The 26120-nt window shown below is 40.1% G+C and overlaps 1 protein-coding gene across 2 annotated transcripts in view; it reads right to left on the reverse strand.

The window, feature by feature from the left end:
- The window catches only part of LOC127529594 (chemokine-like protein TAFA-1), a 110290-nt gene extending 88999 nt beyond the window's left edge, over window positions 1-21291 (reverse strand). Inside the window, exon 1 of one of the 2 annotated variants that reach the window (XM_051933598.1) lies at window positions 20915-21291. The gene's annotated coding sequence lies outside the window, so the exon portion shown is untranslated. The remainder of the gene's footprint in view (window positions 1-20914) is intronic. The other variant, XM_051933599.1, reaches the window with a different exon arrangement.
- Between the last annotated feature and the right edge of the window lie 4829 nt (window positions 21292-26120).

The following is a 26120-nucleotide window of genomic DNA, read 5'->3' on the forward strand; positions in this document are numbered from 1 at the left end:
TTCCTTATTAGCAGCCAAACAATAATGAGATATAAAATGAGCCAAAACAACTGGTGTCCAAAGTACAATATCTGAAAATAAAGAAAGAAGAAGGTCTCAGGAATGTTGATCTGCTCAGGTCTCCAAAAAGTTTTAACTGAGCTCTCAGAAAAAAGAAAATCAACAATTTTGGAAATGTCTGCTATTGCACAATGAGAGCAGCAACAAGCCATGGAATTAAAGAATGGGTTTAATGAACAACAAGAATCAGTGGTTAATTAAGCAACTGGTTGGAGTTTGAGGCCCTGACTGAGTTGGTCTTCTGTTGGCTCACTCACTTCTCATTTCATTTCTGTTTGGGTGCCACTTAAGGAAAGAAATTAAGCAATTTAGAGGAACGGTGAAGAAATTCAGGGGAACAAATCTTAAAATAGCAATTTAATTAGTTGCATAAACAGGGCACTCATTCAAAAAAGGGTTAGAATGAAATCCTGCAGCCATGGTGGTCCTCCAGGACCGGACTTGGTGACCCCTGTATTAAATTATACTGCATATTCACAATCAACATTAACCATTAAGCATCACCTGAGCAAATGGATAGAACTGAAAGGCCCAGCCAAATGTCAAACCTTAAAATGAGAGAAAACGATTAGATTGTCCTTTGTTGGTTCTCCCCAGCTAACCTGGCAGAACTCCATCAAATGAACAAGATTCAATGAAAGTTCACAAATTTATGTAGACATACAGATGAAAGACACAGAGATGGAACTGCTGAGAAATGCGCAATGCCAAAATCCTCAATATGGAAGTGAGTGCTTATGGAAATTAGATATTCCAGCTTTTCAGTTCTCATACTTTTGTTAATATTACAATAAAATGATGTCCTCCTGTTAAAACTGATATGTTGTTTTGCGTGAATTAAGGTAGAAGAAATCATTTCAATTCTTTTGAAGTTCAGGGGTATCCTGACAACAGACCCATTTGTTCATCAGTGTTCATCAGCATGTAAAAGTCTTTGCAGTTCCAAACAGAACTTTCCGACATGTGAACAGTGTGAAGAATGTCTTGAGACAGACTTGAGTTTGTAATGTACATACAAAATGTGTTTTGAATGTTTTACTCATTAAATCAGTCACTAAATACGATGGAGAATCAAAAAAAAAAGGCAATTCAGAAATTACACGGTAACCGCAGCGGATAGAAGCTGGAGCAATACTACACTTTCACAATGGCTTATAGGTAGTTCAAACACACACAACACAGTGCTCTGCTGTTAGTCTAGTTGAAGCCATGGTCAAATGAAAATGGATGATCTGCTATGGGGATTTGCACCATTATTGAACACATGCGCTGTAGTGAGATGCCTTTGGGCAGAGGGAGTGAAACCTGTGTATGGCTCTGTAGCCCCAAAAAGTTTAAGAAAGGTTGAATTAGATAATGTTTAGATGCTAAATGATATCAGAGTTAAGATTGCTTTAGCTGTTCCAGTTCATTGGCTGCATGCCAGCGTTGTTTAAGTGTAATGTGGCAACTTTGATTTGTTTCATGGTAGATGAAAAAATACAAATATTACACAAGCTAAATACTGCCAAAGTTATACAGTAAAATCTACAGCTGGCAATGTTAGGTGTATTGTTTTGTTTAACATCTTTTATAACTACCACCAGTATTTCATTATTTCAATATAGTCTTGTTCACTAGAGATGATCGTGGTTAAATGAAGAACAGTACTCAGGTAAGGGTAGTAGTGAATCAGAGCTGTCTGCATCTGACCATAAAAAGCAAAACAAAAAAAAGGTGAATGTTGCAGCGTTGTAGTTCTGCTTAACCTCTTCTTAGATATCTGTGATGGTCACAACAGTCTAATCAACTCTCCCTCATTGTTCAAAGTGGCAATGAGAGTGCTTGCAGCATTTGTTGAGCAAGTGTAGGGGTGATAATGCAACCAAATTTTTCACAAATCTTAATACATAATTCGCCTGCCTCCTAACTCACTCACTCATTCACGTCCGTCCGAAGCCGAATGTGCAGTCGCCTTCTGCGCAGCTGCCCGAAAAACCTTACGAGACCGACATCCAACCCCAACATCGCGGCATCGCGGATTTACGGCTGCAAAAATTCAAATAGAAAGGCGACTTCGATTAAAGCTCTAGAGGCCTGAAAGGCGATTTCGACTACAGCTCGAGGCCTAATTACGCATTCTGATTCAATTACGCATTCATTCAATATACCTATATCAGGTTTGTGGTGCTTATACTTACTAATAATAATAATAATAATAATAATAATAAAACTACATTTTATTTATATAGCGCCTTTCCCATGCTCAAAGCACTTACAGAATATAATAATGAACGGCAGCGTATACAGTATATAGCATTGTATAAACCAGATAAATAAATAAAGAAGATTAAGACAGTGAATTCTGAAAAAAAAAAGAAACAGACAACATAATTGATGGTCTAGCACACACACACAGGTTACATTAGCATCTTGACAGAGAGGTAAACTAAGAGAAGGGTAATAAAGTCAAACAGAGCTAAAAGCCTTCCTGAACAGATGAGTTTTGAGTTGTTTTTTAAAAGAATTCATGGAGTCAGCTGACCTGATTAATTTTGGTAGGTCATTCCAGAGTCTGGGCACTATACAGCTGAAGGCCCTGTCACCCATAGAGTGTAGATTAGTGAGGGGCACAACAAGATTGCCAGAATCAGGGGACCTTAGTAGGCAGACAGGTACATAGTGATGGAGAAGGTCACTGATGTAGTTTGGCGCGAGGTTATTTAAGGCTTTGTAAGTTATTAGTAGGATTTTATATTTGATTCTGTAAGACACAGGGAGCCAGTGGAGATGGAGCAGGATGGGTGTTATGTGCTCGCTGCTGCTGGTTCGAGTAAGGACTCTTGCAGCTGAGTTTTGAATAAACTGGAGCTGTGATATAAGATTAGAAGGGGCACCTGCTAGTAGGGAATTACAATAATCGATGCGGGATGTGATAAAAGCATGGACAAGTTTCTCAACGTTAGAAAAGGAGAGGAAGGAGCGAACACGGGAAATGTTACGGAGGTGAAAGTAAGAAAGTTTCTTAATGTGATTTATGTGGGCGGAATAAGAGAGGGAGGAATCAAAAATGACACCAAGATTTTTTACAGTAGAGGCAGGTCTGATGAGATCACCGCCAAGACAGACTGGGAAGGAGTTCAGTTTTATTGCAATTTAATTTTAAAGAGTTCTGCTCCATCCAGGTTTTAATTTCACTAAGGCAGGTTGTGAGCTGAGAAAGCTCTGATGAAGTTCCACTTTTAACATTGAAGTAGAGTTGAGTATCATCTGCATAAAAATGATAACCCAGTCCATAGCTACGGATACTATTCTATATTGTACTGGAACATTCATCATTCAATATTATACTATAGGCCTGGAAAATTCATCAACTAACAGTACAAGCCTGTACAGTAATGAGTAAAGCGGACTACAATCATTACAAAACAACTTCTTCGTTACTTATCATTTGTTCTTCATACACTGCTCACACAAACTCGTGCCCGTTTCATCTTATGTTGTCGAAACAGGCTCTTTGTCTAGTAAGTAATAAACATTAATTTTCTGCAAATGCAATAAACTCTAAATGGTGGGGAATTGTTGAAATATTTAGTTAATTAATAGATGTGCAAAATTATGTCAAGATATTATTTTAAAATTAGAGTTGATTATGTAATGATACTCGGAAGTGGGCAGCACGATGGTGCAGTGGTAGCTCTATGCAGAGTTCACATCCTGTGTCCTCCCTGCATGGAGTTTGCATGTTCTCCTTGTGTCTACATGAGTTTCATCCCACAGTCCAAAGAAATGCAGGTTAGATAGATTAGCGATACTAAATGGGCCCTAATGTGTGTGTCTGTGCATCTGCCCTGTGATGGACTGGTGCCCTGTCCAGGGACTGTTCCTGCTTTGAGCCTAGTAGGTTTAGAATATGGATAGATGGACATAGTGAGTGGCCTCTCAAAATGTATACCCTTTAAAAACTGTATATTAGACACACTGCACTTAAGAGGAAATTGTGGAAAAATTGATAGTATATACTGTATGCAAATCTCTTAAAAGTTAAACAATTATTTTGAACACCAGTTGCTGTTACTTCTTACTAAGAATTATTTTCTCTGAGAAAATCTATTTTCATCTTACATGTTAGTATATGCCATAAACATTATCATATTTAGACTAATTGCAGATAGTAGTGAAAATGTGAGGACCTTTTCACTAAAGTATTATCAATCATGACTTGATTTGACTTGCTTGAATTAATTCAGCAGCTCATAACTTGTTCGAATGTTTTTTATCCTTGTAACTCGAAACTTGACTTAAAACTTGAGGACTTGAAGCTTGAGATTTTCATAGTCCATCACTAGGTACGTTTACATTATTCACAGAAACCTGGTTTCTAAAATGCCATGTAAACCCTCGATCGGGTTATTAAGGATTTAATAGTCTGCCCATGTTCGTTGCACTCTGTCAGCCTGTGCATGTATTTGCTTCACAGATACTTTTAACAGCCACAGGTAGAAGCATCCACAAAATACATTTCCTGAGGCAAATATTTGGATGATTGCATTATTCCTTCTCCTGGGTGAAATTAGCTGTCTCGATAATTCAAAAATCACAAAATTTATGTTGATGGAGTAAACGTACAGTTCTAAACTCAACAACATAATCTCAAGAGCAGTATTTAAAGTAACTTGATATGTAGTCTGGTTAGTTTATACAGTAACAAGTAACCTAACACATATCTTATTAAAGTAAAAATACCTGCGTTATTATTCTAGCAGCACTGTGTGTAAGGCAAGAAGCACACATAGCAGGTCCTTTGCAGGGCTTAATCACACAGTCAGTAGCCAAGGGTGAGATGTGTGCCCCTATCAATAAAGCTTCAATTTGACTAAACATAATTATAAAACACAATAAAATGATCATAAGCTGGCATAATGTTTATTATGGAATTCACGATGGCCGATGATGACATCTAACTCTTTTTTGAGCAGTTTAATGACATCTAAGCGTTTTGACAAAGTAGAACTCTAGAACATTATTTACTCATGTAAATGTGGATTTTTAAAAAACCAGGTATTTGCCTTATCTGGATTATTGACCTTATCCTGGTCATGTGTGTGCTTATAAACACAATGAATGTTAGTTGGAGTTACAGAACATTTTTACCCACTCAGACTCCAGTTCCAGTAACCCTAAAACTCCTTCCAGCTCCACAAGTCCTGGGTGTGATTCAGGCAAAACTCTGTATTTTTCTAACTTTATTTTAAAATTTTCTCAAAGTACTCTTCACCTACCTTTTTTTCTGCAGGTTTGCACATTCATGATCCTCTTTTGAAACTATTAATAAAGAATAATAGACAGAGCGGTATAACAAAGTATGCTTACACATACCACCTTCACATAGACTAAATCCGATAGATCGATAGATCGATAGATCGATAGATCGATAGATCGATCGATAGATCGATAGATCGATCGATAGATCGATACTTTATTAATCCCAATGGGAAATTCACATTATGAACAATGGGGATTTTTATGTGTGTAATGGGTAGCTAATATATCTGGGATTTTGTAGGCGTGTACAGGATAACTGTATTCTAAAGTATCTAATAACTGTGCCTTTGATAGATTTGAATTGAAGTAACTGGAGTACACAAGGTGTACCAAGATGAGAGCTGACAAGAGTTCCAATGTCTGACAAGTGCTTGAGAAATGTGAACAAAGGTAATGAAGTCTGATAGGTGTATACAGGGCTAGCTGGGCTCGTGTAAGCATTTATAGGGATCACAAATATCTAACAGGCGTAAATAATGGTTATGGAGCTTGAACAAGTGTTATGAAGGTATACAAAAGTACACTTAAATAGAGTCAGACATGCATATACAAGAGTAAATTTGGTGTGATTAGTGTGTGGTAACTGAAAGTTGTAAAAGGGTGTAACTGGGATAGCAGACAGGTGTATACAAGGGTAACTGGAGAGTGATCCATGTTTACAGAGGATACTAGAGGCTTGTAAGTGTGTGTGTGTCTAACAGGTGTGTACAGGAAGGTAGCTGGAGTGTAGCAAGTGTGAGATGTGACAAGTCTTCACAGGACTAACCCATACAGTATATGACAGGTATGAGCATGGGTAAGTAGAGCTTATTAGGTGTGCAAGGTTCACTAGATGTTTATAGGTATATACAGGAAGATTGGAGTGGCACCTGTGGCAGCTCTTTGCATCCAGAGCAACACCAAGTGGGTCTAAACTAACCAAAAGTGGTGTCCTTATTAATAAAACTTACACAAGGGAAGGGTGGACACAGAAAGAAAGCAAATCACTGTTCCCTCAGCAAAAAATCAATCCTACTGCTTTTCTAGACTTACTTTAATGGCTGTTCTATTTTGTCTACCTAGTGGGGTTCATCCACTTGCCCAGAAGAACAGCATTATTTGTTATGGTCTGCCCAGCTCAGAAAATTCAGAAATCAGGATGTTACCCAAAAACTAGGCCTCAGCTCTGTTATGAGCTTTAGACACAAAATCTGCCTGACCCCACTCTCAAGGAGAAGGCCATAAGGCCTACACATGACCAAACAAAGCCAGGTCTCAAAAATTCCAAAAAACCATTAAAATCCATGACCAAAATTTCAAAAACAAAGTTTTATATATTTAATAGTTTTCAGAAATTTCAAAAATCACACATGAGCTAAATGAGTCAAAAAGGTTTGTCAAAAAGAAAGTCAAAAGTTAACAAAATCAAGTGTCCACCCAATAGTCAATTCCAAAGACAAGAAGAGTTCATAACCATAAATAGCACTTGTAAAATTACTGAAGACCAAAGTCTAGCCACACGAACAAGAGATGACACTGAAACCTCCAAAGACTTACAGTACACAGGCCTAGAGGTGATCTTATAACTGGAGCTTTGGGGCCCTGCCCGCTTGTAATCAGCACACAGAAGACAAGGTACACAAGAAAAACAAATAAAAACTACAATATAATAAGCAAGCAGGAAAATAAAATACAATTAGAGAGAAAACAAAAGCATATTCAGTAACATAAATTACAACAGAACACATCAAAAATAATCAAATAAATTAAAAAATATAAAATAAACGTGAGCTAGGGATTAAACACAGGCACTCTCCTTCTCACCCCTTACTTTTCCCATTCTTGGCTTCTTCCTCTTGCCATTTGAGCCTTCAATATAATACTCTGCTTCTGACACCAGACTCCTATACCGTCTGAAATGACTTTAAACCTTTAGCCCAGCTCACTTCCGTCTCAGGGGTGGCCATATTTTTGCTTCAGTCTAGAAGTTCCACTAACTGCTACTGCCAATCCTGTACCCTTGTGTTTTTGTTACCCTTTAATGGCTAAACAATATGGTCCCTCTCCTCCAAGGCATGGACCATGTGTTGTCACCTAGCCATCCGGTGTTAGATTACTGGTGTCCTGTTGATTTTTCCTTAAATGAGCACCTAGGTCCCAGCTTTCCCAGCCAGAGACTAAATGCTGCCACCACCTGGCCAGGAGGTTAGGCAGCCCATTGCCAGATTCCCTCACTCTCTTTCTCATTCTAGACCAGGAGGTTTCAAACTTAGTATTGGGGACCCCCTATAGCTGCAGGTTTTTAAATGGACTCCTGGGCTAATTAAGTGAACTGTTATTTCCCAGATTCTGTGCTTTGGGAACAATATAGAAATTAGAAAATGAAGTTTGGTAAAAAAAAAAATGTATTAAAATGTACTAAGCAGTTATATGGGAATAATGTATTTTTTTCTTTTTAACAATATTTTCATCTTAATTTTCATTCTACTTTTCCAGGTGTTGTAATTATGTAATTAATCCATCCATCCATCCATTTTCCAACCCGCTGAATCCGAACACAGGGTCACGGGGGTCTGCTGTAGCCAATCCCAGCCAACACTTACTAAATAGTGGGTCTGACGCTAAAGTAGTTGCAGCCTTTCATGATTCAGTGTTGTTTGCTCTGCTAATTATAACTGTCATTATTAAGATACAAAGAAGGGAGCAAACTGCAAAGGGAAAAATATAATGAAATCAACAAAAGAGAGTTAAGTATTTAAATCTATAGCAAAAATAGAAATATTTCTAAAGGTCTTATAAATGTAAAAATCATGCTGCTATGCTTTTCTGAATGGAGAATAAGAGGAAAAAGTACCAGCTAATTAAATGAGATTAGTGTTATCAGTTGTTGACATTAATTATGAATCCGGCTTGAACAAAAACCTGCAGCCACAGTGGGTCCCTAGGACCAGGTTTGAAAACCCCTGCTCTAGACTAATGCCTCTGCCTATTGTACAATCAAGACCTCTATGTTCTTAAATTAGCACCTGCAGGACATCTCCTACTGCCACTGTAGCTCTTTTTCTGCCAGATAGCTGTTTAGTACTAGTTTACTGGTTGAACTTACCTCTGGTCACCTCTTACTACCTGTGTACCCCTTAATAATAGGGCTAATTTAAGTCTAGCAAGTGACTGCTGGAGTAATTGGAATCTAGCACAAGTGTATAGAACAACTGGGCTGTGATCAATGTGTATGAGGAGACTGTAGGCTAGTAGGTGAGCACACATAACTGGGGTTGGACTGTTGTGCCCAAAGGTTCATGCGCATTGACATATATGGTGAGTTACTAAAGTCTCATTATTCCGTCTCTCTGTTTTGCTTCTATTCCATCTCAATTTACTCTTCATCATTTGCTACAAGTAAAACCTGGAATGCGGAGGCCTGTTATGCACCAGTCTGCGCAGCACCCTGAGAGGTGAAATGCATCTCATTCACACACACAGGCACACAGACACACACACTTTCTCACTTTAGGAATCACACAATCAAACAGCATATTATTGCTCCCCATTTTTTCATTTATGACACAGCAGGCGTGAAGTTATTGTGCAATTACAAAGGACTCTTTATGCAACAAATTTCTCTTGTCATACTGTGGAATGGATGATGACAGAGATGGACTGGGCAGAATTAAGGCAGGACGGGCCTACATATTGATTAAAAGGAGTTGAATCACCTTGATGCAAAAAACATTTGGCACATAATATTGTGATGCAGATGATTCTGGCAGGTTCCCTGCAGACGTAGGAGAGTCACCCTGCCACTAGGCTTGTGATCTGAAACCCCAGGTTCTGTAGACTTTGCTGTCATTGTTTTTTGTTTCAGTGCCTCCGCCATTAAATTACTGATTGACTGCAATTCTGTTCCAAATTGTGTTACAAACTAGAGGGGTGTCTTCTCTTATGTGTTAACGCCCACAGGGGTTTGCTTGTATACCTGTACAACTGTTTAAACGACTTGAAACTTGTGAATACCCCCTAGCAGCCAGATACTCCAGCACGTCTGGCAGAGGTGCATCCACTTTCCCTATCCCTTCTGTAACTCCACTCTCTTTCTCTTCCCTGGCTCACTTGTCTTGGAATCCTCTAGGATGTGTTAGAAATATAGATGTAACTTTATTACATTAAGAAATCCCTCCTCACTGACCCAACCATCTTCTTGTGCCATGTACCTCATGCTGGAGAATGGATGGATTTTGTTTCAGGGAGGCATTTGCTCTTTGAACTGAGAATTAGCCTGCCCAGGCACCTCTCATCACCACTGGATGGGCCTTAGCACGCCTCATTCTGGACTATGCCTAAGAACCCCTGGGATGAGCTGCTACATTACTCTCTGAACTATCAAGAGGAGAACAATGGGTAGCAGATAAACTAATAACTAAAGGGAAAGGCAGAATCATGGTGAAAGGACAAGCACCTGCAAATCTTGGGGGATACGGCCCTGCTTTTTCAAAATCACTCTTTCAATACTAGATTAATGCACATCTGTTTCTAATCGTATCAACAGATAAAAAGAAGATGAAAAAATGACTGCCAAATGTAGATGAAGCACCGTGGACACTGATTTAATTTTGTAACACTCACTGTCTAAAAGTTTTTGTGAGGTTTCATTGATAGCAGCATTCACCATTGATGTGATTACATCTCTTTTGTGTTTTAGTTTCGTTATATATGTTGTCTATATCTAGCCCATAGTGCAGAGCATATACATGTCAACTCAGCTCTGACTTCCATGAATACTGTATGTTCCTCTTTCACCATGCAGTTTTTTGATTTCTACTTTGACTTGAAGCCTGGGCTTTACTAAGATGGATGTTCAGTATTTCTGTGACCTTCATTCTTGAGTTTGAATGATTTTGTAACCAATAATTGCTTGTGCTGCTTTTTGATGGTGGTTTCTGTGACTGACGCAGGGTCTAAAAAATGAATGAATATTACAGTAGATGCAAGGAATAAAAGGTCTTTAAGGTATTGTTGGTCTACTTTGATTATTATCTATGCTAAGAATGGACCAAGCAAACGCTAACATTACCACAAATACAGTCCATGGACAACTGCAAATGACCCCAAAGCAGATCAGCAAAAATAAGCTGGTTGATAAGAGCACCAGGGAAATGTCCTTTCACATTTCATTCAAAATTAGCATAACTCAAAAGGAAAATCCATGTGGATTTTCAAATTAAAATTAATTTTTTTTGCTCTTCCTTATGTCAACAGACCACCAAGTTGTTCTTTAGGACCGAAAATATTGTGTGGAAGCAAAAGCAACAGCTGAAATGACTTTCTGCACTCACTGTAGGCTAAAATGTGCTTCTGTACTAAACTTTTTACTTGGACAAACAATCAGGCTTCTACTTAGGAACAGCACTTGGGCACTCACATTGTCACTCTGTCCACTTTTTGAGTTTGCAAGTTCACTTCTGCCTGCTAAGGATTTGTGTAAAAATGGAAATGCTTAAGTAGTACATAAGAGACCCCAATTGTGACAAAAATCTTTAAGGGTATCCCCATCCATAAGTATGTCAAACTCATAATGCTACTCTATTATTTTAAGAGTATTACAATTTCCCTTTTAAGGTTTACACATTCAAAAACTAATGTTGAAGTGGCAGAAGGTATTTCCCAAGCTTGAAACTTGGGGTTGCAGTAATGAGGCCTCCTAGAGATAACACCATAAGGGAGCTACATATCTTCCTAGAATGTCCCTAACCTGAGCAATGGGCAAAGTCACTTAATTTTGGGGGTGTGTCTTAAAAGACCCTACCACAAATACTTCAGTAAGCTGCTAGGTTGAAGAGTTAAAGAAAAGGAGTTAGGAAGTGGTAGGCAGCCTTCAAGGTTTTTGGTTCTGGAAAGGCATCACTGGCAAGGCTGTCATTGTCAATTGAATTAAAAGCCTTTATATGGTGGTTTAGCAGCATTTTGTTCCAATCTGGGCCTATATCTCCTAAAGTGACACATTCACTGTTATATGCTGAATATTTTAGATTAATCCACTTCATGCTGAAAGGTGCATAAGGAGTCGACAATTTGCCTCCATCTGGTGCTGCCTTGAGCTATGTGTTCTACTTCACCCATGTTAGATCCATCTCCTTCAGTTCATTTATCACAGTACACTGGCCAATTGTTTTATGCTGGTCTAGTTTGTGCTTCCCAGGAGGTGCCCATCTCAGAGCAACCTTAGGTCCATTCTGAGGACATGGCCAAGCCATCTTAAACATCGGCGCTTGATCACCAACACCACACTCTGGCTGTTAGTTTTCTTGTAAAGGTCTTCATTAAAGATCTTCTTGGGCCAGAAGATATGACAGATCTTCCTGAGACATCCATTGTGGAAGAAATCAATCGTATTCATGTCCCCCTTTACAACACACTATTTGGACTTGCAGATGGGCTGATATCTTGCAAATTGTGGCGGGCCGCTGGGAGTTGTGGCCAGCCAGGACGCCGAGAAGGACCAGGAGAGGGACTATGCCTGACCACGAGAGGGCAGCCGCCCTGGTTTGTGTGGGGGCCACGGGAATTGAGCATGAAAGCTCAACCCTATAGGGGCCCGTGGCCACCGCCAGGGGGTACCCTGAAGACTGCGAAGCCCTGGACGTCACCACTTCCGCCATACCCGGAGGTGCTGGTGGAAATATTACCAGGGACAATGCAGGAAGCTGATCAGGAGGCACCTGGAGCACGTCCAGGTGGGGATAAAAGGGGCCGCCTCCCTTCAGTCATCAGCTGGAGTTGGGTGGAAGAGGATGAAGCTCGGAGGAGAGGAGTGGAAGCAGCGAAGAGAGGACAGGATTGAGAGGCCTGGACTGAGGGTGTGTGGTTCAGGGGCACTGGGTTGTGTGCGGGACTTTACTTTGTAAATATGGTGAATAAACGTGTTGTGGTGTTTGAACCATCTGTGTCTGCCTGTCTGTGTCGTGGCTGGTCTCCACAAAATGCACTGCATGCTTTCCCAAGTCTTGCTCTGATGTCTGTGCAGCATTGACCTTACTAACAAGACCTCCCAGATTTGTGAATTCCTCAACATATTTGAAAGAAGCATCATTTACTTTGATAGGAACACTAGGATTGGAATTTATGCACATCATTTGTATTTTAGAGGAACTGATGTTGATGCCTATTTGCTTGGGAAAGATGTTCAATCTATCAGTCTTCTCCTGCAAATGGTATAATTTTGAGGAGAGGGCAGGTAGGTTGTCAGCAAAGCCAATATCTTTAAGTTGGGATAATGGGGTCCATTGGACACCTCTAGGCTTATCAGCTGTTCTCCTCCAGTCAATGGCAAGCAAAATACTAAATATACTGTGTGGAATTTGATTCAGGAAAACTTCAACTCTTTATATGTCCAGCCACATTGTCAAGCTGATAGACACCAACCTTGCTTTTAGTCAGTCACCAAACCTCAAAAACCACAGCATGCAAGGGTCAAAGTAGCTGAGCTGAATGTCTATAGTGGATGCCCACAGGATGACTAAATGGACAGGATTCCAGAAATTCATGGAATAACAAAGCATCATTTTCTGCTTGGCAGCACTGGTTGGGTTTCTGCTGGAGCCAGTCATGATAAGTGAAGGTGATATGCTGCCCAAGTGAAAATGCAGAGCAGGAAGACAAAGTACAAAGAGAAATAAGCTACCTCCTGAAAACAGGTCAGCTTGGCCACTGTAGTGAAAAAAGCAACAATGTGCCCCCAAAAAACTTTGAATAGGATACAATCACTGGGTATTTGAACTTTGACTCAACCCCAAACACATACATGACCAGAAAGGCCTGGATGAGGTTTGATAACATTTGATAAAAGAGTAAATATAACTTAAAAAGCAAAAAAAAATTAATTTTGTGATCCAAACTAATTAATAAGGCAAAATATAATCAACATGTCAGAATAGGAAGCAATCAATATACGACAAACTTAAAGGCTGTCCCTCAATGCCCCCAACACCTATGTCCCATTTTCAGTGCAATACCACCAGGAATCTCAGCAGTAGCAACCAGCCACAACCACTACAACTGACCAAGTGATGGCATCATGAGTTCACAGAATGCCAGTTGAGAACTGATTGACTAGACTCACCATTCACTGGTGATGCAGTCAACTTGAGAAGAATTAGATAATAAAATGAAGATATACAGTTCTTCAGCATGATCAGATCAGGGGTCTTTTACCTGGAGGCAAGGAGAGGTTTAGCAGCTACTGCTCCGAAAAGCTTTTGAGCAAAGAGTGAGGTCTATGCCAGTACATGGGCATATATGACCTTGGGACTTCCTGAGGTCAAAGGTCGATAGATTGATAGATTGACAGATAGACAAATAGATCGACAGATAGAACTTTAGTTGTCCCTAGAGGTGAATTTAGCTTAGCCATGAAGTGTAGCTTATGATGGGTAATTGAACAAATTAATACTTGGGTTTTCTTCATAAAATTTTTTAATTATATTTTTGAAAATGATATCCCAGCAAACAGTAGAGGATAAGGTGAGGTTCCACGACCATTGAGAGATGACAGGGGTTTATAGGAGGCCTTACATAAGGAGGAGTATAGAAGTAAGATGAGCTTTCTGCTTAGGGTCACACAATAAGTCAGAGAAAGGATTGAATTGGCAGCCTTGTGGCTAACAGTCCAGTACTTTAACCACAAGGCCTCTCTGACTGTTTACAGATGTAAATTAATGAGATGAAACTGCCCATACCAACAGATTACACAAGGTGAGAGGAGTTTGAAAGAAGGTGAAATGATTCCAGCAGCATATCAGAGTAATCAGTATATCTGCCACTGCTAAGCCATCTTCCCGTTTTCGTTGCCTTCTGTATTCTGTGCCACTGTACCCGACAACAGTAAAATAACTGATTGACGCTCTGACTCAGACCTCCAAAAGGCAGCAGCAGCAGCAGCGAGATAATAAAGGATGAAAAGAAACAAATGACACTTATTAATGTCTGAAGGTTGCAGGGTTTCAGGGTTGTAAATACTGAGAGCTACTCTCAACACCTTCTGCCATCCCTGCCTTGCATCATTGCTCCTTACAGTCTACATTTCTCTATTTTTGTACATTATTAATTTTGATAGCTTATTACTGTCATACAATATATGGGTGATTACTATGGACTGGAAAATGTCAAATGTTTTTGTTTATTCAATCCCTGAAGGCTCATAAAGGAACACCAAGCCAACTCTGACTGCCTTCTCTGAAGCTAGAATTAACCCAAGAGAGGACAGTAGCCCATCTGTCTATTTATCCATTCATTCCTTTACAAATTTAAAGTAGCAGGAAGAGGGGTGACTCAAGTCTATCCTGGACAGGGCTTTCTCTTGGCAAACTCATGTACTCTCCAATTAATATGAAGAAAACTGCAGTATTATTTAAAAAAAACTAATGCACACATGGTGAGAAGATGCATCCTCTGCACAGATTGTAACTGTCCTGGAATTTGAACCTAACCTAATGCAGCCATAGGGCACTGACAACCAGGGAACCAAACTAACTGCAGCGGGCTGCTAGAACCTAAATGAGTATAATAGATAATCCAGGCCAGTAGTATCCTCCTGTCTGTCTTCCTCTCTTCTATTTTCAAGCTAGACACAGATACAATCATTGGACTGCATGTCCATTTTTAACACCATGGAACACTAGGATTCAAAGTGTAACTTTTACAGTCCACATCGTGCCCTGAAGGGGACAATAATGAACAGGCCCTAATCCAAAACAAAGACAGGGGATTTAAGCAAATACGTTTTTTATTTATTTATTTTCATAAAAATGATAAATAACAAAAGGGCACAGGGACATGGATATAGACACTACAAAATAAAAGAAAACGAAACAACCTTACATGTGTCATCACTGAGAATAACTAAAGAATGGTTCAAGCCTTATCTCCCTAGTCCACTTTCTTACTTCTTTGTAACTCTTTTTCTCCTCTAGCTGCTCCTTCTGCCTCTTCATCTTTCTCTGGCCTGTCTTCCTCTACCTGCTGTACTCACCCTGTGTACATGTTCAGTAAACAGTATGTGTTTCATGGATGATTTAATAGTAGACACATGATGGTGAATCTTTTTCTCATTTCAGAGCCTTCCTTATTATGATTAATTTGCTTGGGTGGTTATTCCTATTTCCAAAAGCAAATGAAAAGTAAAGGGGGCAAATTAAAGTCCAAATGGCATAAGAAAGAACAACAGGGGGATTTATTTCAAAGGCAAATATGCAGTAAACAGATTTTCTTTATACTAACTAACTAGGCACATGTATTTATTTATTTAGTATTGTGACTACTTTGAATTGTACAAATTGTGTTTGCAGCAAATAACACTAAAGACTGAAGACCTTTGCACTTGCTGTTCAGAGTGGAGGGTTTTCTACTCTTGTCTCCTGCACTGTAACCAGTGAACTCCTGCTAGAACTTCTTGTGTCATGTGTTAAAAAAATTAACTATGCTGTGGCTGAGTTGTCAATTCCTGTCCATTAGGCAGCCTGAAGCACTTCAATGTTAAGTTATAGACTGCAAACAGAACTGAAAAGATGTAACCAAGAGCTGAAGGCACAAAGGGAGCAGACAGTCATTGTCAGGTACATGCAAAAGGATCTGAATACCAGAGGTGTTATGTTTTAGCCAGGGTCTGATCTCTGTCTCAAGTATGTTTTTTTTCTATTTTAAATTAAATATTGTTTTTCAAATATTATTTTTCATTTTGTTACTTCCACTTTTGCACTGGTTTTGTATTTTTTTTTTTGTAATTTCCAAGGTTTAGATAACATTGTATGCTTAATTATGCATTTACACTATCGAATATTAAATAACAGTAGTATTTATATATGATATGATTTAACTGTATGTAATGCAAATTGTTTTCAGTATTGTTTCTGGCTTGTGCATTGTCTGCAAGTTTCTGCCAGCTTTCAGCAAGCTTCAAAAATATTCGTTTTTAATTGTCACGGCCAATTTACGAATAACTGAAGCTGCGAATATCAAATTTGCGAATCTGGAAAGGCGACTGTACATGTACACAAAAGCTACAAAAAGGAGTACTGTAAGTTCAAAACTCAGACTGAGGGCAGGTGAGCAGAGCACCCCAGGTTCACCACTTTGAAAGGTTTTGTGTTCTCACTAGAACGTCTGGCAGTTTAATTTTCTGCTGCTGAGCCGGCCTGGGGGCATTGAGAGGAGTTTACAAATTCAGGGCGCCATCAGTTCTTGCTTATTTGGCTAACTGGATGTGTGCAGCTGCTACTGGGATCCAAAAATCTAGAAAAAAGCTGTTTGTTTATGTGGGCAAAATAAAGCTGTGCTTCACATTTGCCAACAGATAACCAATTTGCATAAACAATGTACCACTTAATCTCACTCTATACAAAAGTTTTTACACCAGAATGTGCTAGGTGAAAGCTTTTAAGAATCAGTTTTGCTTTTTTCAGTTCTAGTAGGCTTTGATTGCTGGAATTAAATAAACATGTACATTATTAAAAAATTATTTACCTTATACTCCAGTTAATACTTGCCTTATGTAATGTCCCAAGATGTTCCTTACAAGGTAATATACAGTAAATAAAAACTGAATATCAAATTATGTCTTTCAAAAAATAAACTTGCTTGTACTTTAAGCTTGATTTCTTTTTAGTAAATTGCACATTGTCTCCTGAAACTTCCAATTGCCACTAGTCCACCCTGACATCTCCCAGATATCCCCACACACAGGCAGTGAGCTGCAGCTCCTGGTCCACACGTCATTGCCATGGTGTCAATGGACCTCCACAGGACAAAACGGCATTGTGCTACACATATTAACAATTCAGTACAGGACAAACTATAAACTGGACCTAAGGTTTGCAGCTACCACAATCAGTAGGACTTCCAAACCCCAGCACTTACCCATGTGGTAACTTAGAAGGGGCTTGGAGATGGCCAGTCATACATCTTATTTCCTTTGCTATGTTTAAAAGATGTTGACAACTGGAGTCACTAAAATGCCTCTGAGCCTCTGGCCATCTGATAACACATTATGGAGGTCAACAATGACAGTGGTGCTTTAGAATGGTAAAGCCTGTGGACAGTGGGAATGAGTTTTAGCTTGATAAAGAACCTTGTCCATGAAGATTTGTCATCATGACCACCAACTCTGTGTGCAGATTAGATATCCCAGAGACAGAACATGATGACAGTGTGTTCCTAGCTCTGTGCTGCTCATTTCTTTTGGGGGTTTGATGGAAATGTTTAACACAGTATTGCTTCCTGGCATAGCTGGTAAGCACTTGCTTGTAGGTTTAAGTTCCACACCACATTCACTGTTTGAATTTTGTTATGGTTCATTTCCTGGTGGGTGCTCTTACCTGGATACTAAATGTCAATGTGATCCCAAAATATTTTAAATGTGTTTATTAAGACCCCTTTGAATAAATGCATTAACCCTTCCTGCCCAGCTGGAAGACTTTGAGTCAGACTTTACTTGACTGGGTGGCTACTCACCTCGGTGCACTAAAATAAACCAATCTCTGCCTTTCAGTTTTCAAGTGTTTCTTCATTATTTAAGCATTATGAACTGCCAACCTTGAACTAAAAGGACGAGTCAGACATGATAGCATTCATGTTAACAACCCAGCAAAGAGTTAACACAATTCTGGAATCCAAACAGACACAAATTCTCAACTCAACAGAGCATAGATGTTGTTAGACAGGCAGTGTGAAGGTAGATGGGAAAGTTAGCAATAACAACAGGGTCGCCATTTATGTTGTAAAAAATGTGGACGTGAGCGTCAGTAGTCTTTGCGCCCCGGAACCAAGTTATCTGAACTATTCTATATATAACATTTCAGTAATTATTTACTGTTCTGATGCTGATCTTTCTGATCATAAAATAGGTCATTACGACATCAATTGACAAGAAGAATTCATAATTAATTGCAGAATTACGGTATTTGAGGGTTCCTCTAGGGTGCCTCTTCCTCTTGCACGATTTGGCTCAAAAACTAATCACCACATCGTCATCTCATAACATTCTTACATTTCGAGTTTGGTATTTTTCTGTCCAGTTGTTTTAGCTCTAGACCGTCCTCAAGAAACTGTGACACATAGACACACAGTATCAGGGGACCCTAAAACATCAAGATCGAAATTTTTGATGAATCTAAAGCTTTTGCTTCTCCCTTATTAAGTGGGAGGGTGAGAAGCAAAAATACATAAACCTTTGCCTCTTTCCTTAACCTATTTTACAAATATACCCCGGCAACGCTGGGTACTTTGGGAAGTATAATATAGCATACATAGTGGGAGAAACATTAAATCTGGTGATGCTATTTCTAGGGTCAAAATGCCCTATTAAACCCCATAGGTGCCCTCTGGCCACTCCCAGAATAACTGCATCCCAGAAACATTAACTGGACTTAAATGTTCATATGGCCATGGTCCCTGTGGTGTCACTTCTCACTTACATATCAAGGAGACTCCTAGACTTAGTATCACTTAGTACCTAAGTGATCTTTCATTCATTGCATCCTCTGTGGCAGCAGGGGTTCCCATTCAAGGTGGCATCTATTCATCTACATTGCCAGACAGGCAACCTATAATTCACCATTTCTCTTCTATGTACATAGTGAGTCTCATTTTCTGTCTGATTCTGCAAGGACCTTCTCCAGATTTGTCTCTCTCAGGATCTGGATTAGATAGATAGATAGATAGATAGATAGATAGATAGATAGATAGATAGATAGATAGATAGATAGATAGATAGATAGATAGATAGATAGATAGATAGATAGATAGATAGATAGATAGATAGATAGATAGATAGATAGATAGATACTTTATTAATCCCAAGGGGAAATTCACAGATTAAACACCACCTATCCATTTTACTTAACTAGTTTGTCCTGGTCGAAGCCGGAGGGCATCATACCTAATCCTTGCAGCAGACGGTGTGAGGCAAGTGCCATCTGTAACCTTCTAAAAGGTAACAGTATCAGGTTCCTAGAATGTAAAACTGCATTCTTCAGAGAGATTACCCTGTCAGGCTAACGTGAGGATACAGGCATCTGAGTGCTAACAGTGTTGGGAGGTAGTAACAATCCTCCAAGTGCTTACATTAGCAGGCTAATAGAGAATAAAACCATAGGCTTCTGGGGACTAACACTTTCAAGAATTATTAATATAAAGATCTCCAGTTAGCTGACAGGGTTAAACTCAAAAATATAAAGTGCCTAACATCTAAAAGCTGGCATTTCTCAGAATGTGGAGGCCTCTACAGATTATCAGGGTTAGGCTCATTGAATGTAAGCTGAAATATGTGAAGAGTCCTGTGAGATGGTGGCATCAAGAGTTTTAAATGTAAAGATGTAGGCTGACAATAGCATGTGTAGAAAAGTAAGGGGGCAGACCACTTAAACCTAACAGTATGAGGTTCTTTTGTAAACCTGCTGCTGACAAATACCGGGAGCTGATAGTTTCAGATGTTACTGATGTAAAGGTACAGGCTTACTGGAGATGACAATGTCAGGATCAAGGAATGTAAAGTTTTGAGCTTCAGACCCCTGCCGCTAAAAGATTATGAAAACTATTAATACTTGTACTGTCAGGAGTTGGGAAAGTAACGCTGCAGTCTTACGTGGGCTTATATCAGGATTTGAAGTGTAAAGGCGCAGGCCATGACAGCTAACGCCATCAGGCTCACGAGAAATGAACGTGCAGCCCTCCCAGACCTGGTATTCAGACACAAGGAAAAAGTCTGAATACCACCCTGAAGTCAGTGCAGTCGAGGGTTCAAGAGGCGCCAGGCACAAAAAAAGCTTTATTTTTGGGAGTGGGCTTTGCGAAGGTGTGCTTATGAAACAAATGCCACCCATCTGTCTCAGTTTTGAAATATCAGATATTATCCCCAAAAAAATTTCTGGAAAGCAGACTGCAAGCCTTACTTTATATATCTATTGCTTTATTCTCTAAAGGATTCGCTGTTCCAGTCGTTTTTTTTAAGAGGCAGAGGAGGCTTTTCATTGTGCTTCTCTTTCTAATGACGCTGCCTCACCGTTCCAGGCACCGAAGTTACTATCACCCACGGTCCCGCCATAGCCTGACCCTAATTGCCACCCCCTCTAAGGATTTGGAGGTGAATGCCGCTTCCCCATGGCCTTTCCACTTATATTTCCTCAGAACCGCCGCACAACCCCACGAGTGGCTTCACAAACCTGCGCAGATGGGACGGTCAACTCCTCTCAGGCACAATTCCGATTTCTCTAATTTTTCTTCCATTCTTTCTAATGTTAAAACAAAATATCTTTATCTTAACCAGACATTGCTATTCTTAGCGCCACCCGATCGCGTCCTAACATTCCGCTGCTCCACTTTTTTTGAGAAGCCTGCATACCTTTTCATCTTGAGCAAGTTGGCACTGCGCACAAACCAAACTCATCAGTCCAGCCTACGCGTCAAGGTAAGAACCGAACCCGGACGGGACGCCAGCCTTTTTACAGGACACGCTCACTCGCATGTCGCACCTGCTGGTTCTAGTCTTCATACCACCTGCCTATTGTAAAGGAGAACAACGTACCTTTTCTTAGCGTGTTCCGCAACTAAATCCTCTCGAGGTGATCTATTCCCCGAGCAGCTTCACTGCATGGTCCGGAGCGAGAAAGCTCAGCCGGCGTTTCCGAACTCTGCCGAACCTTTAAAATACGCCCACTTCCAGCATCAGAGACCGTCCAGTCCGCTCGTTTCACTCCTGGTGCCCTGGACTGACTCTTTCTTTCCACATTGTCTTGCTTCTTTTAGACTACCGCTCTGCAGACAGTTGTGACAAATGAGAAAGCTCTTCGCTTCGCCGCGAAAGGCAGTGGTGTGCGGAGCGAGCGCGCGGCCGTCCGGCGCTGATTGCCAAGAGGCTGAAGAGAAACAGCGCGATCCGACGCGGCCAGCGCACTCCGCTATTAAGCAAATGTATCCTGTTGCGCTGGGTGACAGACAGGCAATGCTTACTCGGTCGTGGTCGAGGCTCTCCCACCCTACCTCTCTCTCTTTTCTAGTGATTCACTTTACCCACCCCACACCCCCTTTATCTGTTATATTTCTTCATGTTGTACTTAACCTATTTTTTATGTTGGGATGAAACTGCTTCTGTACAAAGACCAATTAAATTCATCCAAAGAAGGAGAGTGACCAGTGAGGCAGTAAACTGTATGCCAATGAGTTGTCAAGGGGATTGCATTATGCTCCATGTGTCAGACAAGAATGGGACTGATGATGAGACTAAAGCTGGAATGTGGACAATGCACACAATTAAAATGTATAATTAAAAGAGGTACGAAAGGCAGAGGGAACACAACTAGAAATGTATGCTGCACTTCTCATGCTCTGATTTTCATTATTTGCATTCGCTCCTTTTCTGTGCATAGCAGACTTTTAGAGGGGCACCACTGTTACATCTCATCAGAGGTTTCATCCCTGTGCAGACATCAAAGACACCAGTAGTTTTCAATGTTTAGACATCACTGGCTGAATAATTTTGCTGTCTTATGATATTCCATTACTGGCAACTGGCACTTCTAAGAGCTGTCATGATCAGGGCACGAGACGTAAAGGCTTCCAACCTCTGCTATTTTGTGTCTCTTAAAATGGAAAGATGTAGCCTAGAGAAAATGGAAGTATTAGGTAATATAAAGATTCAGTTGCTTGAGCATATGTCGGATCAACATTGCAAAGATGCAGGCACCACTCTCAACGAATGCAAAGGTACTACTTCTGGGAGTCACCAATGTCAGAAGGCCAGTAAGTGGTAACTATATCAGGCTCCTGTGATGTGCAGTTCAAGGTTTCTGTGATTTAATGTTATAACGTAAGACAGTGTCAGGCTCCTAGATTATACATTTGCTGGCATCTGAGAGCTCACAGCATCAGGCTTCAGAAGAGCGAAGCTGCATAAATGTGCATTATCAAGGTTGCACTGGAATGGAAAGCTGCAGTTTTCTGAAAGCTGACAGTATCAGACTTAGGAAAAGCAACAACACACACTTCTATGTGCAGATTGTTTCAGCAGGTAGTAATGTCTAGATGCAAGTTTCAGAGACCAGACACTATCAGCCTCCTGAAACCACATGTTACAGTCTGACGAACATCAAAAGCATCAGACGTCTAGGCTGTAAAGATGTTAACATGAGGCTTTAGAAATGTGATTCTACGCATTCTTTGTAAGCTGATTGTTGCAGGAGGGACTCGTGTAGAGCTGACAGTTCCTGGGGACTGGTACTATCAGTTTTATGCAAGTTGCACTCTTCTGAGAGTCAACACCATCAGATGCCAAAAGTGTAAATGTGATGGTAGAAAACAACTGGTATCATCAGGCTACAGAAACTTGACAGTGCACAATTCTGTAAGACAATTCAGTCGGTGTTTAGCAAAGTGAAATGGAAGGATTTCAAGAGCTGACGGTAACAGGGTAGTAGAATGTAAAGTTTCAGGTGTCTTTGAGCAGACACTATCCAGCTCTTGTAGACTAACTCTGCACTCCTCAGAAAGTCAACAGCATCAGGCAGATTGCAAAGGTGCTGACATCAAGTAAGTGGTAGTATCAGGCTTCAGAAATGTGCCAGACAAAGGCCTGTGAGCTGATCACACTAGGAGGTAGTGATGTAAATAAACTGGATTCTGAGAGCAGACAGTGGAGAATCAGGGTGACTGAATGTAAACTGTCAGGCATCTGAAAATAAACTATATTACGGTTCTTGATTGTAAAGTTGCCGAATTCTGAGAGCTGGCTGTATCAGGCTTATAGAACATAAAAGACAAGGCTGTTGGAGGCTCATGGAATAGAAACACGCAGAATTCTGAGAGCTGACAGTGTCAGACTCATAAATTATAAGTGTTCAGCATTATCAGTCTCGTAGAATGCAATGGTGTAGGCCTCTGAAATCATGGTAGTATCAGACACAAAGAATGAATATTCAGGCTTTTAGGAGCTGACAATTTTAGCTCAAAGAATGTAAAGGTGAAAGGTTCTGAAAGACAATAGTATCAGGCCCAAATAATTTGAATATGCAGGCCTTTGAGAGATGACAGTTTTAAGATCATAAAATGTAAATGTGCAGGCTTTTTGTGAGCTGACATTATTAGGCTCAAAAACATAAAGGTGCTGGATTATGAGAGGTAGCAGCATCACACCCAAACAATTTAAACATGCGGGCTTTTCAGAGCTGACAGTATTAGGATACATAAAATTTAAGGGTGCAGGTTTTTGGAAGCTGACATTATTAGGCACGGAAACATAATGGTGCAGGATTATGAGAAACATCAGCATCAGGCCCAAATAATTTACAACATGCAGGTTACTCAGGGCTGACAATATCAGGATCATAAAATGCAAAAATGCAGGCTTTTCGGAGTGGGCATCATTATATTCAAAGAACATAAAGGTGCAGGATTATGAGAGATAACAGCATCAGACCCAAATTATTTAAACATGCAGGCTTTTCAGAGCTGAGAGTCTCAGGATTACAAAATGTAAGGGTGCAGGTTTCTGAAATGTAAAGGCACTGTCTTCTGAAAGCTGTTAGTATCGCACTTCAGGGATGCGAAGCTGTATAATTGTGCAAATGCCTTAAGAGGCAGCAATATATAACTGAAGACATCCAAGAGGCTACAATATCCGGCTCCTGACAGCATCAGGCTAATATGAAAATAAATGCAGTTGTGAGTTGTTAATATCAACAAGTAGTATTATATGTGAATTTCCCATTGGGATTAATAAAGTATCTATCTATCTATCTATCTATCTATCTATCTATCTATCTATCTATCTATCTATCTATCTATCTATCTAAATGCTGGAAGCCTCAAAGCTCTGACAATATTGAATACCTGAAAAAAAATCAAACAATATGCTTATGAGATCTAACAAAATCAGCATCTATGAGTATAAGGGATTTCAAAGAGCTGATAGCATCAGGCTAATACAAAGTAAAGATGCCAAAAGGGTTAGGCCCCTAATAATTTGAGCAGTTCAATTTTGAGAATCAGCACTATCAGGGTATAGCAGTGTAAACCTGCAGACCCTTGATATAATCACACCACTATAAAGTAAGGGTGCAGTTTTTCTCAGAGCTAGCAATGTCAGGCGACAATTATTCAAAGATAAAGTCTTTAAAACTCTGACACTATCAGGCACATGGAATATAAACATAACTGGTGTCTGGCAGTTTATTGCATTGAACACCAGAAGTATGAAAGCACTGCCTTCGGAAAACTGACAAGTTGGACAATTCTGAAGCTGCAGGCCTCAGAGAGCTGACAGTATCATTCTCCCGAGATGCTTCAGTGGCATCTCAGTCTGCGGATATAAAGGTATAGAGCACTAAGCTTTATCAATATCTGACTTTGAGAAGAAATTATTTATTGAGAGGTGGCATTAACACACTTCAAGGAACCTAACTATCTGCAGTCTGTTTATAGGAATATAGCTTCAGGATTCAGGACTGTGACGTGTTCAGGTCTCAGCGAGGTTACCTTAAGGAAACAAGAATCTCTGAGAGGCAAAGTGATCTCTGATGCTAAACTGCAGGCCGATCAGCTTTTACAGCATCAGGATTCAAAAATAATAATTCTACAGGTAAAAGGCAGGATCTGAAACACAATGAAAGTGTTTTATAATTTTAGTAATTCTTCGCTTTGCAGTTACTTCCCCACGTAAGCACTCCCTCCCTTGTCCCCCCAAGTCTCACACCCTCCCACACAATTTTACTCTCTCCCCTCCCTCTCTCACACACTTTTCCAAAGTGTTGATAAGACTAAATTGGTCTCCGTGCAGGGCCAAAGTAAAAGGGATAAAGTGGAGGCCTAATGAAGCATAGTGATTGTGACACAAGGTATGATAATCCACTGCTTTCATTTCAATACAAAGGGGAAATGGAGGTGAAAGGAGGTCAGTGCGTCAGAATGACTGGGACCAGCTAGTCCTAACTGGTGTGGCATTATAAGGGGGGGAATTCATAGATCAGCAGGCAGCAGCCTCCGTGAATGACACGAGACGCTCCAGAGGAATGGAAGAACCTCTTGGAATAAAAGATGTGCTGACTGCTTTACTGTGTTTAATGTTATTCCTCTTTATGTATGCTACTATAAAGAAAATCTCGCCCCATGGGTGCAATTTCCCGTACAGTAGTTCAAACATGTCAGTTTTATTTTCTACATTCTGAGATTAAATTGTCCCATTCTGATACTGGCAAACCAAATACATACAGGCTCACATGAACAAAAACCTGAACAGACATCATACATTGAACGAAGAAATGGATAATCATGAGATGAAATTTTAGAGTCCGTTTCTGGTGCCCTTAGATCTCTGGCATTTCACATTTGCTTTTGTCGTACAGGATGGCAGCTTTTTCATTCCACATCACAGCTGTGGCTGTCTGCTACTCTATCTGTGTCTTAGGCTGACTTACACACTCACAAAAACAGATGCTGTATTGTGATGAGTAGCATAAAGCTTAATGGACTCGGTGAGAACGTTTGATCAGACACTGAAGCACTGCTGGAATCTTAAAATAATGAAGTAGATGAACAAATGGTATGAGTAATGGTCACCATAACCTCTATTAAAAATGGAAACAGCCTTTTACAGGGCATTAGGAAGATACCAGATGGTGTCTAAAGTGGAGATGTTAAGGTAAAGCTCTCCACATACATTGGCATAGGGGATGCTCTCACAAAATGAATGTACTGCAGTAGAGTGATGCCATTCCACAATAAACAGCATATCTCTAAAG

Source organism: Erpetoichthys calabaricus, chromosome 11 (assembly GCF_900747795.2).
Source record: "Erpetoichthys calabaricus chromosome 11, fErpCal1.3, whole genome shotgun sequence".
NCBI classification, from domain to species: Eukaryota; Metazoa; Chordata; class Cladistia; order Polypteriformes; family Polypteridae; genus Erpetoichthys; species Erpetoichthys calabaricus.